General features: G+C 47.2%; 1 long non-coding RNA gene across 2 annotated transcripts in view; it reads left to right on the forward strand.

Annotated features, from left to right (window-relative positions):
* Positions 1 to 15,407, forward strand: part of LOC138504385 (uncharacterized) — a 597,102-nt gene that overhangs the window by 242,253 nt on the left and 339,442 nt on the right. The gene's annotated exons all lie outside the window — the stretch shown is intronic.

The raw sequence follows: 15,407 nt of genomic DNA on the forward strand, positions 1-15,407 counted from the left end.
GAGAGTTTGTTAGTATTGGGGGAGATTAGGTATAGTTAGCAAGCAGAATTTCAAATACTATAAGTTTATTATTATAGCCGGGGGTACCGTAGATAAGGTACCCCTCCTTACTGTATCTGGCTCCGGTCTGTCAGGTTTCCTTCCCCTATTCAGGCTATTTTCCCTTATTCAAGTTTCCTTCTCATTATTTCTCTTTATTATCCTTTTTTAGATTAGTCTTAATTGGGTGGGAAGTTTTCTATTGTAGTTGGTTTGGCCTTAACTTGCTGATTCAGAATCCTGGTTCTGACCAAAGGCAAAATGGAGTCTCACAGTGACAGCTCTGATTGGTTAGAAGACACTGCAGAACAACAATGAACATTCTAAACTGTCACTCTGTGCCTTTCATCATCTAAACCCCAGCTGAGAGGACGTGTTTAGTGGCTGCTCCTGCTTTAGACTTGGGCCTGGTGGATTTTATCCCTCAGGCGTTAGCAGTTGAGCGGCTACTTTCTTGGGGGTTCCTGGAGAAGCTATCAGTTGTCAGGAATTTGTTTTTGAAGACAGGAAACTCTGAAGATCCTTATGAATTCGCTCTGGAGATAAGTGACTTTGTTTGTACTGCAGCTCTGTTCATTTTAATGACATTTCCTTGAAAATTCATAAAAAGTTATCTTTGTACTTGTACTATTGAACTTCCTGAGTCCGCTTGAACGCTATTTGAAAATACGCGTACTACTTGTAATCTGAAATTATCGTTGGACCTTTGCACGTGCGAGTGTATTCAACTGCGCGTGTGTTTGCCAGCGCGTGTGCTCCTTAGCGCGAGAATCTGTTTGTCGCGTGAGAATTCAAGAGCGCGTGTGTTTGCCAGCGCGTGTGCTCCTCAGCGCGAGAATCTGTTCGTCGCGTGAGAATTCAAGAGCGCGTGTGTTTTCCAGTGCAGGTGCTCCTTAGCGCGAGAATCTGTTCGTCGCGTGAGAACTCAAGAGCGCGTTTGTTTTCCAGCGCGGGTGTTCCTAGCGTGAGATTCATTTGTTGCGCGAGAACTTTAAAGCGTGTGTTTCCAGCGCGTGAGCTTCCGGACGCGAAAATCTAATTGCCGCGTGAGAACTCTATAGCGCGTGTGATTTTAAGCACGTGTGCTTCTGCACTAGAACTCAATTGCGCGTGTGGTTTCTTGCGCGTGTCTTTTTAAACGCGTGTATTCGATCGCGAGTGAATTCATTGCGCGTGGATTATAAGGCGCGTGTGTATAGGCGCGGAAGTTCATCAACACGGACATTTTTTAGCGCGTGTGTTTTTTTGCGCGTGTTCTCGTTTGCGCGTCAATTCTACTTTACGTGTTTTGGCTTGCGCGTGTGTTTTCTGCGCGTGGATTTTGCTTTCCGTGCGCATGTTCTTCAACGCAGGAAGTTTTCAACGTGAACTTCATCTGTATGGAAATAACCCGCGTGTGAATTAACACGTGTTTCTTCAAGAATTCACAAACTCAATGGAATTGTAAATAGTTTGAAAGAAAAGGAAAGAATAAATAAAGACAATTTAACTGGACATCTAGTGCATTTTGGAAAAGAGACAATGAACTAAACTTTCCAGATTTGCCCAAAGTAAGAAGTTGCTGTGAATTTCAAGAGTCTCAAGTAAGAGAGATTTTCAGCTTCTTTACAAGCTTCTCTAAGAAATTTCAAGAGAAGAGCCAGGTATGATTCTTAATTATTAGTTAAGGATTTAAAGTCTTTCCCATACCTAAGGTTAAGTAAGTAAATAAAGGAATTGTATCTGCTTTTCTTATATCCTCTGCAGGTTCAGCTCTGGTTAGCCTTGACGCAGTCTGCCTGGTGTTGTTTTGTTATCCACTTCCCCCTTTCCCTTTGGGGTGTAGTTTACAGAGCTGAATTGAAACCTAGTTCTGGGAATTACATTTCAGGGGGATTGTTGGGGGTTCAGCAGCTTCCGCGGACACAGGACCTCTAAGCCTGACACGGTCCAAGCGTTACCCGCGGTCCGGTGCAGGGTTTTCTTTTTATGCATTTTGTCCCAGCATTTTTTCCAGCTTGCAGCAGGGGTGGGGTTTAAGATATAAGGTGCCGGTGAACGTGGTGCGGGAGGGGGAGCGGGCAGGATATTGGGCATCTAGGCTTGGTGCCTCTTTTCCGTTGGGGTTGTGGGGGATATTTCAGTTGGGGAGTGCCGGGTCCCATGTTGTTCGCGGCTGCGAGGGGAATTATACACACGGTAGCCATCGCATGACAGAGGGGGCAGTGTTCTCATCTTAAAGGGACCGATCTATTGTTGTTTCAGTGCGGTGACGCTTACACGCATCCAGGGGGCAGTGTGACACGGTCTCATCTCGGCCCCATTTCTAGTTGGGCTGCTGTTTTTTGGGGCTTTTCTTTTCCCGTGGCATTTTAGTTGCCAGGGTAAGGGGTTTTAAGGGATAGGGCAGTATTTAGGGGGGTAATTAAAAAAAAAATAATAATAATAGTTTTGGAATAGCATTTTTGGGTATTATATATTACCTTTTGGTGTAGCAAGTGCGTGGTTAACTCGGGGCAAAGTTGTAGTTTGTCATTGGGCGTATAGGTCCACAGGTAGATTTTGGCTCGGGAGCTTAGGATAGCTAGTTTAATTTTCAAGGGGCATATTTTTAGTGCACAACCAGATATTTGGTGCACTATGGTGGGACAGGGAGCCAGCAAGAAGGGTCTGGTTGATGCTAGGGCTCTGAGGGAGGCCCTCGAAATAATTAGCAGGGCATCTAAGGCCCAATTGGAAGGGGCGGTAGGGGAAGTAACGGGAGAAGGAGAGGTAGGTGGGGGCAGGCCGCAGCATAGAGCTGCGGCAGATGGGGCTCTTGCGGCAGTGGTGGCTTGCACCCCCGCGGCGGGGAGAGGGGAGGTTTGGGAATCCAGGGGCAGGAAGATGAGGAGGGAGATAGACAGGAGGACGTCCGGGGGAGAAATGATTTCAGGTGGGCAGCCAGTGAGGGAGGGAGTGAATGATAGCCCTAGGGAAGCTGGGAATGCTCAAAAGGAGGTGGCTCTAGGGAACAACAGTGGGGGTGGGGATGGGGCACAGAAGGGGGTGACAGGGCAGAGGGAAAGAGGGGGTAAATACCTGCAGAAGAGTGCAGGTGGGAGAAGGAGGGAGAGGTCCCCATCAATTGAGGAGGTTAGAGTGGGGCGCTGAACGGCCCCCCCCCGGGTAGGAGGAGTGAGGGCGGAGAGCGCTGCGCAGCCCCTGCTGTTCAGGTGGAGGTAGAGGGTTTTAGAACGACCCCTCCTCGGTCAGCTCAAGGAGAGCCTACAGGGTGCAGCAAGGCCCCTAGCGATGAGGATTCCAGGGTGGAGCACGGTACGCCTCGCCCGAGAGAAGAGGACCAGGCAGGGGTTTCCACGGCCCCGCCGAGAAGATGTCAAAGGAGTGATGGGGCGGACGCCCCGGGCTCGCAAGAAGAAGATCAAATCAACTCGGGCATGAGCTCGTATCCACAATGGTATTTAAGGGGTGATGAAGTTGGATTGGAGGATTATGTGGGGCAATGGGAGGTAGAAGGTTATAGGGCGGTAAGGGAAAGGGGGGAGGAGAGAAGGAGGTGGGATCTGGAAAGGCAGGTGCAGGGTGGTCGGGGAGCAAGAGGTCGGGTGAACTATTGGTTGGGTGTGTCTGCTGACATGTTTTGTCCCCGCAGTAGGAGCCCTCTAAGAAAAGAGATGAGGAGCATCGGTGTGGACGCCAGACCGCAGACGGCCTGCGTTGAAAGAGGTGAGCGGGAAAGGGAATGGTCATCTGCATGGCAGAGAGGGGTCACAAGAGGGGGGACGCGGACACAGGACCTCTCAGCCTGACAGAATGAAAGGCCAATAATTTAGTCCGCCCGAGCTGTCATGAACTCCGACACATCCATGGAGATGTTAGGATCTTTGATCAGGGAGTTACGGGAGGAGTTGAAAATATCTCGGGATGAAAATGCCTTACTTAGTCAAAGGGTGGATGACTTGAGTGTTAAAGTAACACAAATTCAAAAGAGGGGAGAAAGGAGAGAGGATGACGTTTCAGGGGGCGCTGGTTCTCCACCTGAGTTAGAAAGGGAAGGTGAAGATCATTTACCACAAATACAACGGGCGCCTCCAGTGGCAGAAGGGGTAAGGAGTTTAATTATGCCAGTTCCTTTGGCGCCTCGAGAACGTTATCATGGGGATCCCAAGAGGTTTAGGGTGTTTTTGACACAATGTGAATTACATTTTATGAGTAGACCAGAATTATTTCCCTCGGATGCATCTAAGATAACTTTTATGTTGTCCTATCTTTCTGGGGAGGCATCTGCTTGGGCTGGGTTGTTGGTGAGTCAAAAGAGTACGGTTTTAGGAAATTACACCAGTTTTTTAGAGACATTCCGAAAGATGTTTGATAGAAGACAGTTATCTCTGGAAGTGGATGGTGAACTTTTAGAACTAAAACAAGGTAATAGAGACTTGATTGCTTATATAACACAATTTAAGTCCCTTGTGTTAGAAAGCAAGTGGCCCGAGGTTAAACAGGCCTCGTTGTTTTATAGGGGCCTCAGAGATGAGTTAAAGGATGCATTGTCTGGAGTAGTTGAACGCCCTTCTACATGTGAAGGTCTGATTGATTTGGTTATTCAATTGGACTTTCATTTGAGTGAAAGGAAGGCAGAGAGGCGTCATTGTCAGAGTGACGTAAAGTCTCTAGTTAGAGTGGATAGACCTAAGGTTGAGAGTATATACAAAGGGAATAATCCATCTCCCAGGGTCCGAGGCCCTTTAACAGTGGAAGAAAAGGCTAGGAGGAGAGATAACAATCTGTGTTTATATTGTGGAAGAGGTGGGCACTTTTTAGGGAACTGTCCTTACACTCCCAAGAAGACTTCTACCTCAGCGGTCAAGGTGCAACAGATCGCCAATACAGTGCAGACAGCGGTTCCCCATATAACCGTAAATGTATCCTTGTTCTTTGAGTTGGAGTGTAAGGGAAATTGTCCTGTAATGCTTGACTCTGGTGCCACCGGGAATTTCATGGATTGGGGTCTGGCAAAATCTTTGGGAATTCAAATTATTCAGAAGGAGGTTGTAGAGCAGGCTAGGGCTGTTGATGGTACATATCTATCTTCTGGTCCTATTACTCACAGGACTGGTTCTTTAACTTTGGAGTTATCAGGAGGTCACAGAGAGATAATTTCGTTTGAGTTAATTGATGCTCCTTTGTTGAAAATTATTTTGGGTATGCCTTGGCTTACTCTCCATAATACTCTGATTGATTGGAGTGCTAGGACAATTGACATGCAGTCAGATTTTTGTAAAGAGAATTGCTTTTCAGGAAGTTTCTTAGAGGAAGATGTCAAACAAAGTAATTCAGTGTCTAGTTTTCTGGCTGAGACTGGAATTGGATGTCATGATGTGGGAGCTGTAGTGGGTCAACTTCCCCAGTGTTACAAAGATTTTTGGGACGTATTTGATGAGAAAGTGGCAGGAGAATTACCACCCCATAGGCCCTTTGATTGTAAAATTGTACTGGAGCCAGGAACAATTTTGCCTAGTAGTAGGGTATATGCTCTTACAGAGAAAGAGAATGATTATTTAAAAGAATATTTGTCGGAAAACTTGGCCAAAGGGTTTATTCGTCATTCTAAGTCACCAGCGGCCTCTCCTTTATTTTTTGTACCAAAACCGGATGGAACGCTTCGAACGTGCATAGATTATCGAGCAGTTAACAAAGTCACGGTTAAGAACCGGTATCCTCTTCCTCTCATCTCGGAAATGCTTAATCAAATACAAGGAGCAAATATTTTCTCTAAGTTAGATTTGAGAGGAGCTTACCATCTTGTGCGTGTGCAGGAAGGGGACGAATGGAAGACAGCGTTTAAGACCAGGTTTGGGCTGTTTGAATATCAAGTTATGCCATTCGGCTTATGTAATGCTCCAGCGGCTTTCCAATTTTTCTTTGATGAGGTTTTTAGAGAATACCTAGATATTTTTGTGGTCGTGTATATCGATGATATTTTGATTTTCTCTTCTGACCTGGATCAACATCAGAAACATGTGCGCTTAGTCTTACAAAAGCTGTGAGAAAACCATTTGTTTGCCAAATTGGAAAAAAGTCAATTCCATACAGATTCTGTGGAGTGTTTAGGTTTTATAATTTCACCTAAGGGTTTAGAAATGAATCCTAAAAAAGTGCAAGCAGTTCTTGAATGGCCCTCTCCTACTAAGGTTAAGGAAATACAAAGTTTCTCAGGGTTTGCCAATTTTTATAGGAGATTTATCGACGGTTTTTCTCGGCTGGTTGCTCCTATAACGAGACTTTTGAAAAAAGGAGTGAAATTTGACTGCCACTTTGAAGCAGAAAAAGCTTTTCTAGAGTTAAAACAAAGATTTACTTCTAGTCCAATTCTAATTCATCCTGATCTCTCTAAACCTTTTTTTGTGGAGGCGGACGCTTCTAATTTAGCGTTGGGGGCGGTGCTTTCTCAAAGGAATGAAAATACTGGTCAACTACATCCTGTTGCATTCTTTTCTAGGAAGTTTTCTGCCGCTGAAGTGAACTACACAATTGCAGATCGTGAACTATTAGCAATAAAGTCTGCTTTTGAAGAATGGAGACATTTTCTGAAAGGGGCAAGACATACGGTAACAGTCCTTACTGATCACCGAAATTTATTGTTTTTAAAATCTGTAAGAACTTTGTCTCCACGACAACTTCGCTGGTCTTTATTCTTTGCCGATTATGATTTCATTGTGACTTTTAAACCCGGAAGTCAGAACAAAAAAGCTGATGCCTTATCCCGCCAATTTCCTGGTAGTGAGGAGAGAGAGATTCTGGAACCAGAACCTATAATTGCTGCAGAACGTTTTTTGTTAGCTGGAACCATTAAAGAAATGGATTTTTTTAATGAAGTTCGCCAGAATATGTCCTTGCAGAAGATGGAGAAGTGGGTGAGACTGGATCCAGCCAGAAGTTTGAAAGATGATCTTCCTTTTTTTGATAACAAGCTTTATGTACCTACTGAAGAGTTAAGAGAAAAGGTTTTGAGAAATTGTCATGAATCCATTTTATCAGGACATCCTGGTTTCAGAAAAACTCTGGAATTGGTTCGAAGGAATTTTTGGTGGGAAAAAATTCGCCAAGACACATTGAACTTTGTTAAAACTTGTGTAGTCTGTGCACAAGCAAAAAGTCAAGTTGGGAAGCCGCATGGTTTATTGGAGCCGTTACCTGTTCCTCCTCGTCCTTGGCACACTATTTCTATGGATTTCATTGTTGATCTCCCTCAAGATAAGGGTTGTACTACCATTCTTGTTGTGGTGGATCTTCTTACTAAAGAAGCACATTTTTTACCAATGGAGGGAGAGGTTACCGCGGAAAAACTGGCTCGTAGTTTTTTGCAAGGTGTAGTTCGACTACATGGACTCCCAAGTCAAGTTATCTCTGATAGGGGTTCTCAATTTATTTCAAAATTCTGGAGGGCCTTCTGTAAGAAACTTGGAGTGGAAGTTAGTTTGACTTCTGGGTATCATCCGGAGAGTAATGGACAAGTGGAGAGAGTAAATCAGGAATTGGAGAAGTTCTTAAGGTGTTATTTACAAGCTAGAGAGGAATGGGTGGATTTGGTATGGTTGGCAGAATTCTCTTACATCAATTGTGGTAAAGATGCTACTTCTATGTCCCCTTTCTTTTTGGGTCGTGGGTTTCATCCTCGCTTTCTGAGTTTTAAGGTGTTGGAGGATTCTGGGAATCCTAGAGTGGAAGATCGTTTGTTGGTAATGAAGAATAACTTGGATAGAGCTAAAAAGGTGCTGGGAGAAAACAAATTGAAATATAAAAGGTGTGCTGATTTGAGAAGGAAGGCTGGTCCTGAATATAAGGTGGGAGATTTAGTTTGGCTTTCTACCCGGTACCTAAAAATTAAGGGGAAGAATAAATTCAGTCCACGATTTGTAGGCCCATTCGAGGTAGAGAGAATCATCAACCCTGTGGCAGTACGATTGGAATTACCCAAGCAATTGAAGGTACATCCTACTTTCCATGTTAGCCTTTTAAAACCAGTTTGTTCAGGAACTAGATTTAGAACACCACCTTCCCCTGTGATTTTGGAGGATTCATCTGAGGAATTTGTGGTTAAACAAATTTTGGATTCCAGGAAAGTGAGGGGAAGGTTGCAGTATTTAATTGATTGGGAGGGATATGGACCTGAGGAACGATCATGGGAAGATTCAGTTGATGTACATGCCCCCCGTTTAGTTGCTAAGTTTCATGCTAAAAATCCACATAAGGTAGGCCCAGAGACTGGGCATTAGGAGGGGGGTACTGTCAGGTTTCCTTCCCCTATTCAGGCTATTTTCCCTTATTCAAGTTTCCTTCTCATTATTTCTCTTTATTATCCTTTTTTAGATTAGCCTTAATTGGGTGGGAAGTTTTCTATTGTAGTTGGTTTGGCCTTAACTTGCTGATTCAGAATCCTGGTTCTGACCCAAGGCAAAATGGAGTCTCACAGTGACAGCTCTGATTAGTTAGAAGACACTGCAGAACATCAATGAACATTCTAAACTGTCACTCTGTGCCTTTCATCATCTAAACCCCAGCTGAGAGGACGTGTTTAGTGGCTGCTCCTGCTTTAGACTTGGGCCTGGTGGATTTTATCCTCCAGGCTTTAGCAGTTGAGCGGCAACTTTCTTGGGGGTTCCTGGAGAAGCTATCAGTTGTCAGGAATTTGTTTTTGAAGACAGGAAACTCTGAAGATCCTTTTGAATTAGCTCTGGAGATAAGTGACTTTGTTTGTACTGCAGCTCTGTTCATTTTAATGACATTTCCTTGAAAATTCGTAAAAAGTTATCTTTGTACTTGTACTATTGAACTTCCTGAGTGCGCTTGAACGCTATTTGAAAATACGCATACTACTTGTAATCTGAAATTATCGTTGGACCTTTGCGCGTGCAAGTGTATTCAACTGCGCGTGTGTTTGCCAGCGCGTGTGCTCCTTAGTGCGAGAATCTGTTTGTCGCGTGAGAATTCAAGAGCACGTGTGTTTGCCAGCGCGTGTGCTCCTTAGTGCGAGAATCTGTTCGTCGCGTGAGAATTCAAGAGCACGTGTGTTTTCCAGCGCAGGTGCTCCTTAGCGCGAGAATCTGTTCGTCGCGTGAGAACTCAAGAGCGCGTTTGTTTTCCAGCGCGGGTGTTCCTAGCGTGAGATTCATTTGTTGCACGAGAACTTTAAAGCGTTTGTGTTTCCAGCGCGTGAGCTTCCGGACGCGAAAATCTAATTGCCGCGTGAGAACTTTATAGCGTGTGTGATTTTAAGCGTGTGTGCTTCTGCACTAGAACTCAATTGCGCGTGTGGTTTCTTGCGCGTGTCTTTTTAAACGCGTGTATTCGATCGCGAGTGAATTCATTGCGCGTGGATTATAAGGCGCGTGTGTATAGGCGCGGAAGTTCATCAACACGGAAATTTTTTAGCGCGTGTGTTTTTTTGCACGTGTTCTCGTTTGTGCGTCAATTCTACTTTACGTGTTTTGGCTTGCGCGTGTGTTTTCTGCGCGTGGATTTTGCTTTCCGTGCGCGTGTTCTTCAACGCAGGAAGTTTTCAACGTGAACTTCATCTGTATGGAAATAACCAGCGTGTGAATTAACACGTGTTTCTTCAAGAATTCACAAACTCAATGGAATTGTAAATAGTTTGAAAGAAAAGGAAAGAATAAATAAAGACAATTTAACTGGACATCTAGTGCATTTTGGAAAAGAGACAATGAACTAAACTTTCCAGATTTGCCCAAAGTAAGAAGTTGCTGTGAATTTCAAGAGTCTCAAGTAAGAGATTTTCAGCTTCTTTACAAGCTTCTCTAAGAAATTTCAAGAGAAGAGCCAGGTATGATTCTTAATTATTAGTTAAGGATTTAAAGTCTTTCCCATACCTAAGGTTAAGTAAGTAAATAAAGGAATTGTATCTGCTTTTCTTATATTCTCTGCAGGTTCAGCTCTGGTTAGCCTTGACGCAGTCTGCCTGGTGTTGTTTTGTTATCCACTTCCCCCTTTCCCTTTGGGGTGTAGTTTACAGAGCTGAATTGAAACCTAGTTCTGGGAATTACATTTCAGGGGGATTGTTGGGGGTTCAGCAGCTTCCGCGGACACAGGACCTCTCAGCCTGACACGGTCCAAGCGTTACCCGCGGTCCGGTGCAGGGTTTTCTTTTCATGCATTTTGTCCCAGCATTTTTTCCAGCTTGCAGCAGGGGTGGGGTTTAAGATATAAGGTGCCGGTGAACGTGGTGCGGGAGGGGGAGCGGGCAGGACATTGGGCATCTAGGCTTGGTGCCTCTTTTCCGTTGGGGTTGTGGGGGATATTTCAGTTGGGGAGCGCCGGGTCCCGTGTTGTTCGCGGCTGCGAGGGGAATTATACACACGGTAGCCATCACGTGACAGAGGGGGCAGTGTTCTCATCTTAAAGGGACCGATCTATTGTTGTTTCAGTGCGGTGGTGCTTACACGCATCCAGGGGGCAGTGTGACACGGTCTCATCTCGGCCCCATTTCTAGTTGGGCTGCTGGTTTGTGGGGCTTTTCTTTTCCCGTGGCATTTTAGTTGCCACGGTAAGGGGTTTTAAGGGATAGGGCAGTATTTAGGGGGGTAAACAACCAGATATTTGGTGCACTATGGTGGGACAGGGAGCCAGCAAGAAGGGTCTGGTTGATGCTAGGGCTCTGAGGGAGGCCCTGGAAATAATTAGCAGGGCATCTAAGGCCCAATTGGAAGGGGTGGTAGGGGAAGTAACGGGAGAAGGAGAGGTAGGTGGGGGCAGGCCGCAGCATAGAGCTGCGGCAGATGTGGCTCTTGCGGCAGTGGTGGCTTGCACCCCCGCGGCGGGGAGAGGGGAAGTTTGGGAATCCAGGGGCAGGAAGATGAGGAGGGAGATAGACAGGACGACGTCCGGGGGAGAAATGATTTCGGGTGGGCAGCCAGTGAGGGAGGGAGTGAATGATAGCCCTAGGGAAGCTGGGAATGCTCAAAAGGAGGTGGCTCTAGGGAACAACAGTGGGGGTGGGGATGGGGCACAGAAGGGGGTGACAGGGCAGAGGGAAAGAGGGGGTAAATACCTGCAGAAGAGTGCAGGTGGGAGAAGGAGGGAGAGGTCCCCATCAATTGAGGAGGTTAGAGTGGGGCGCTGAACGGCCCCCCCGGGTAGGAGGAGTGAGGGCGGAGGGCGCTGCGCAGCCCCTGCTGTTCAGGTGGAGGTAGAGGGTTTTAGAACGACCCCTCCTCGGTCAGCTCAAGGAGAGCCTAGAAGGTGCAGCAAGGCCCCTAGCGATGAGGATTCCAGGGTGGAGCACGGTACACCTCGCCCGAGAGAAGAGGACCAGGCAGGGGTTTCCACGGCCCCGCCGAGAAGATGTCAAATGAGTGGTGGGGCGGACGCCCCGGGCTCGCAAGAAGAAGATCAAATCAACTCGGGCATGAGCTCGCATCCACAATGGTATTTAAGGGGTGATGAAGTTGGATTGGAGGATTATGTGGGGCAATGGGAGGTAGAAGGTTATAGGGCGGTAAGGGAAAGGGGGGAGGAGAGAAGGAGGTGGGATCTGGAAAGGCAGGTGCAGGGTGGTCGGGGGGCAAGAGGTCGGGGGAACTATTGGCTGGGTGTGTCTGCTGACATGTTTTGTCCCCGCAGTAGGAGCCCTCTAAGAAAAGAGATGAGGAGCATCGGTGTGGACGCCAGACCGCAGACGGCCTGCGTTGAAAGAGGTGAGCGGGAAAGGGAATAGTCATCTGCATGGCAGAGAGGGGTCACAAGAGGGGGGACGGGAAACGAAGGGTCTGGACTGCAAGGGGTAAGGAAAGAAGTTGGTGTACAGGCCATTGGAGCCTTGGGGTGGAGAAGAGCATTTGCTCAGTGGAGGTCCAAACGGACAAGGTGGTGGAGCCATTGGTGCTCGAGGTGCAAGCTGAAAAAGAAAAGGAGGTTGAAGTGAAAGGCAAGGAGAAAAAACTGCCATACATGGGTATAACAAAACCGTTGGGGGCGCACTTGATGGCAGCGACCAGGGAGAAGATTCAGGCAGGGGAATTTGTAGATGTTTTTAAGTTGCACCATAGGGAAGTGAGAGCAAAGGAGGGGTCTAAAGAAGAAGAGAGGGAACTGGTGTCATGATGCCTACCACCGGGGAACCAGACCAGGTCTGGCAACCCCGGAAGCAGGCATCAAGTTATTTTGAGCAAGCCCAAAACCCCCTGCTAGGGGCTGTTTGGGTGCGGACCTGGCGCCTATGGCGCCAGGCTCATATGAAGTGTCAGTCCTGGTGCCTATGGCGCCAGGTTCATAGAGTAGAACTTACCTGATGCAGACCATGCTGCAAGCTTACCTGATGCAGACCATGCTACAGAGCTCCAAGCCAAATGAGGCTTGGAAGGGACTATTTTACCTAGGGACTATTTTTTAGTCGGGTGGGGATGGGGAGGAATACTTACCTGGGACTACTTTGGAGGCTATTTAAACCACGCTCGAAGAGCAGCAGACGCTTCGCGTTATTCTGCATCCAGCAGCGTAACGCTCACGTGTCTGCAAGCCTGCATCCAGTCTTCTGCCACGCCCACCTCGAGTCTGCAGCTCCTAGAAAAAGAAAAGGGAGGAACAGAAGGAGAAAAGGTTAGAATAAGAGCAAAACCTTCGATCCTTACCTGAATTCCGGATCCACCGCGCTTTCGAGCTGGGAGAAAGAAGCATTTTACGCGTGCCGCCTCGCCTGCTGCAGCGCCGCGCTGAACTCACCGGCCTTCGCAGCATCCTCACGATCCACCGCATCTTTCTGCACGTTCCTGCCGCACTCTGGCACCTAAGGGGAACAAAAGAACAGCAAAGGTGAGCCAAGGGAATAAACAGAGGCAATAGTAACTACCCCCATAGAGTTACCTGATTACCGCCGGGGGTACTATTCCTCTTCACGGGTCGGCGCAGTCTCCATTGCATCCTCGCCGTACCCCGGCCCCTAACGGGAGCAAAAGGACAACAAGGTGAGACAAAGGGACAAACAAGGGGAACTCTTCTCACCGCAATAGACTTACCTAATTTTACCGCCGGAGGCATTATTCCCCAAACTTCATATATTCTCTCCACACCTGAATAAGGGAGCAAGCAACAGGTTACATTCTGGCCTTATTTTATTGAACTGTGTAGGATAAGCCAAATCCTTACCTGAACTTCGTCAGCTACCACGAGGAACTTTTCGCTGGGGTCAAGCTGCAAACTGCAAGGAATCGGACAAGAGTGAAAGTCAGACATGTGAACTCTTACGAACTACATATTTATCGGAGTCAATATTGTTCTGGAACTCACCAATTCCTTCGAGCCAGTGAAGCAACTGGTTATCAACGCGCCCCTGCGCTCAATTCAGGATGGAGAGCTCATCTTTTCAAACCATCAGGTGAGACTATAAGAGGGGACATCAAAGGTGATCTGTGGGGAGAACAGCGGGGGTGGGGGGATTTACGCTCAACTCCACGGGTGGTTAATTCCCTTTCTCCATTTGCAGAAGAATACTCCTATGGGCCAAGCAAACGAAGCTATGTGGGCCAGTCCAGTCCGTCATCTCGGCCCTACGCGTCACATTGGTGGAGACCGCAGCTGTCCAGTTCAGATTGGCGCCTCTGTGGGAGCCAGGTGAGCGTAACAGAACGTGAAGCCTACCCACAAATTCCCACCCGGGCGTTATGGATACCTCAGAGACTGACCAAATGGCCCAATTACTAGGGGAACTGAGGGCTGAAGTGCATTCCGCCCGTCAAGAAACCAATGCTCTTAGGAGAGAACTGATTTTGTCAAAGGAGCGAACTGATGACCTTGCTAGGCAACTATTGCAAAGCCAGGCTGGACAAGCACCCCTACCTGGTTCTGGGGGAAATCCAGCTCCTGTGTTATCGAGTAACCCTGTGCAAATAAACCTACCAGGAAATATTCCATTACCTCCACCCGAACACTTTGCCGGAGATCCCAAAAGGTTCGCCTTGTTTATGAACCAATGCCGCTTGCACTTTTTATGCAGACCTGGAGCCTTCCCAAACGATCAAGCCAAGGTAGCCTTTGTATTGTCATATCTCAGCGGCAGTGCAGCTGATTGGTCAATTCCACTAGTTACTCAGGATGACCCAATTCTTCAGGATTTTCAGGGCTTTCAAACTAGCATGGAAAGACTATTTGCCCGGCACTCCCAAGGACAGGCCCTGGATAACAAACTTTTGTCCCTACGACAGGGTAACCAGGACCTTCTATCCTACATTGCGACCTTTAATAGGTTGATAGTGGAAACTGGATGGCCTGAGGTAAAATGAATCACGTTATTTCATCGAGGGCTTCGAGGAGAACTCAAGGATGTCTTGGCTCAAGTCGTGAACCCACCTCAAGACTGGGCTGAATATATAGACTTAGTGGTCCAGTTAGATCACAGACTTCAGAACAGAAAGGCTGATCGAGCCAAGTTTGAGAATCGGGTGTTGGTCAAAACCCACGCTAACCCCAAAGGAGCGGATGCTTCAGAGCCCATGCAAATCGGAGGGCTTAAAGGACCCTTAACCCAGAAGGAAAGAGAAAGGAGACGGCAAATGCAATTGTGTCTATATTGTGGAACTTCTGGGCATTTTCTACGTGATTGCCCTGTAAAACCACCCAAGAAGGTGGTAGGAGCTGCTGATAAAAGCCATATGGAGTCAGACTCGGGGAAACGACCACACCCGACAAGCGTAGAGGTTCGCTTGCCGAGCTTGAAGAAGGATACTCAGACCTTGCATTTCATCATACCAATGGTCCTAGTAGATCCAGGGCAGCCATTGCGTATGCACACAGTAAGGGCATACATTGATAGCGGGGCCATAGGAAACTATGTGGACTATGAATTGGCTTCCAGGATGAATCTACCTCTCTGCCGAAAACCCACCTCAGATGTCATCACCACAGTCGATGGAACTGAAATTGCCTCTGGGCCTGTAACTCATTCCACCGCAGAGATGACACAATTGGGCCAGGATGGGCATCGAGAGACTATTGTGTTTGATCTAATCAAAGCCCCACAGTTCCAAATAATACTGGGGATACCTTGGTTCGAAACACATAATCCTTGGCGAGAGAAGAGAATAACCTTCCCGGATTGTGCACAAATCTGTTACCCAAAGAAAAATCAGAACGCAGGCCTGGCCACAGTAACCTCAGCAGTCATGCAACTACCTCTAGAATACCAAGAATTCCAGGATGTCTTCCAAAAGGAACAGGCAAACACCTTCCCTCCTCACAGATCGTACGATTGTCAAATCGATCTCATACCCAGTGCACAATCCCCTTGTAGCAGGATCTATGCCCTTACGGAACCTGAGAAACTTCACCTACGACAATACTTAGACCAGTACCTTGCCAATGGCTTTATTCGCCCATCC

This window comes from Ambystoma mexicanum, chromosome 11, assembly GCF_040938575.1.
Source record: "Ambystoma mexicanum isolate Mex_15411 chromosome 11, UKY_AmexF1_1, whole genome shotgun sequence".
In the NCBI taxonomy this organism is placed as follows: domain Eukaryota; kingdom Metazoa; phylum Chordata; class Amphibia; order Caudata; family Ambystomatidae; genus Ambystoma; species Ambystoma mexicanum.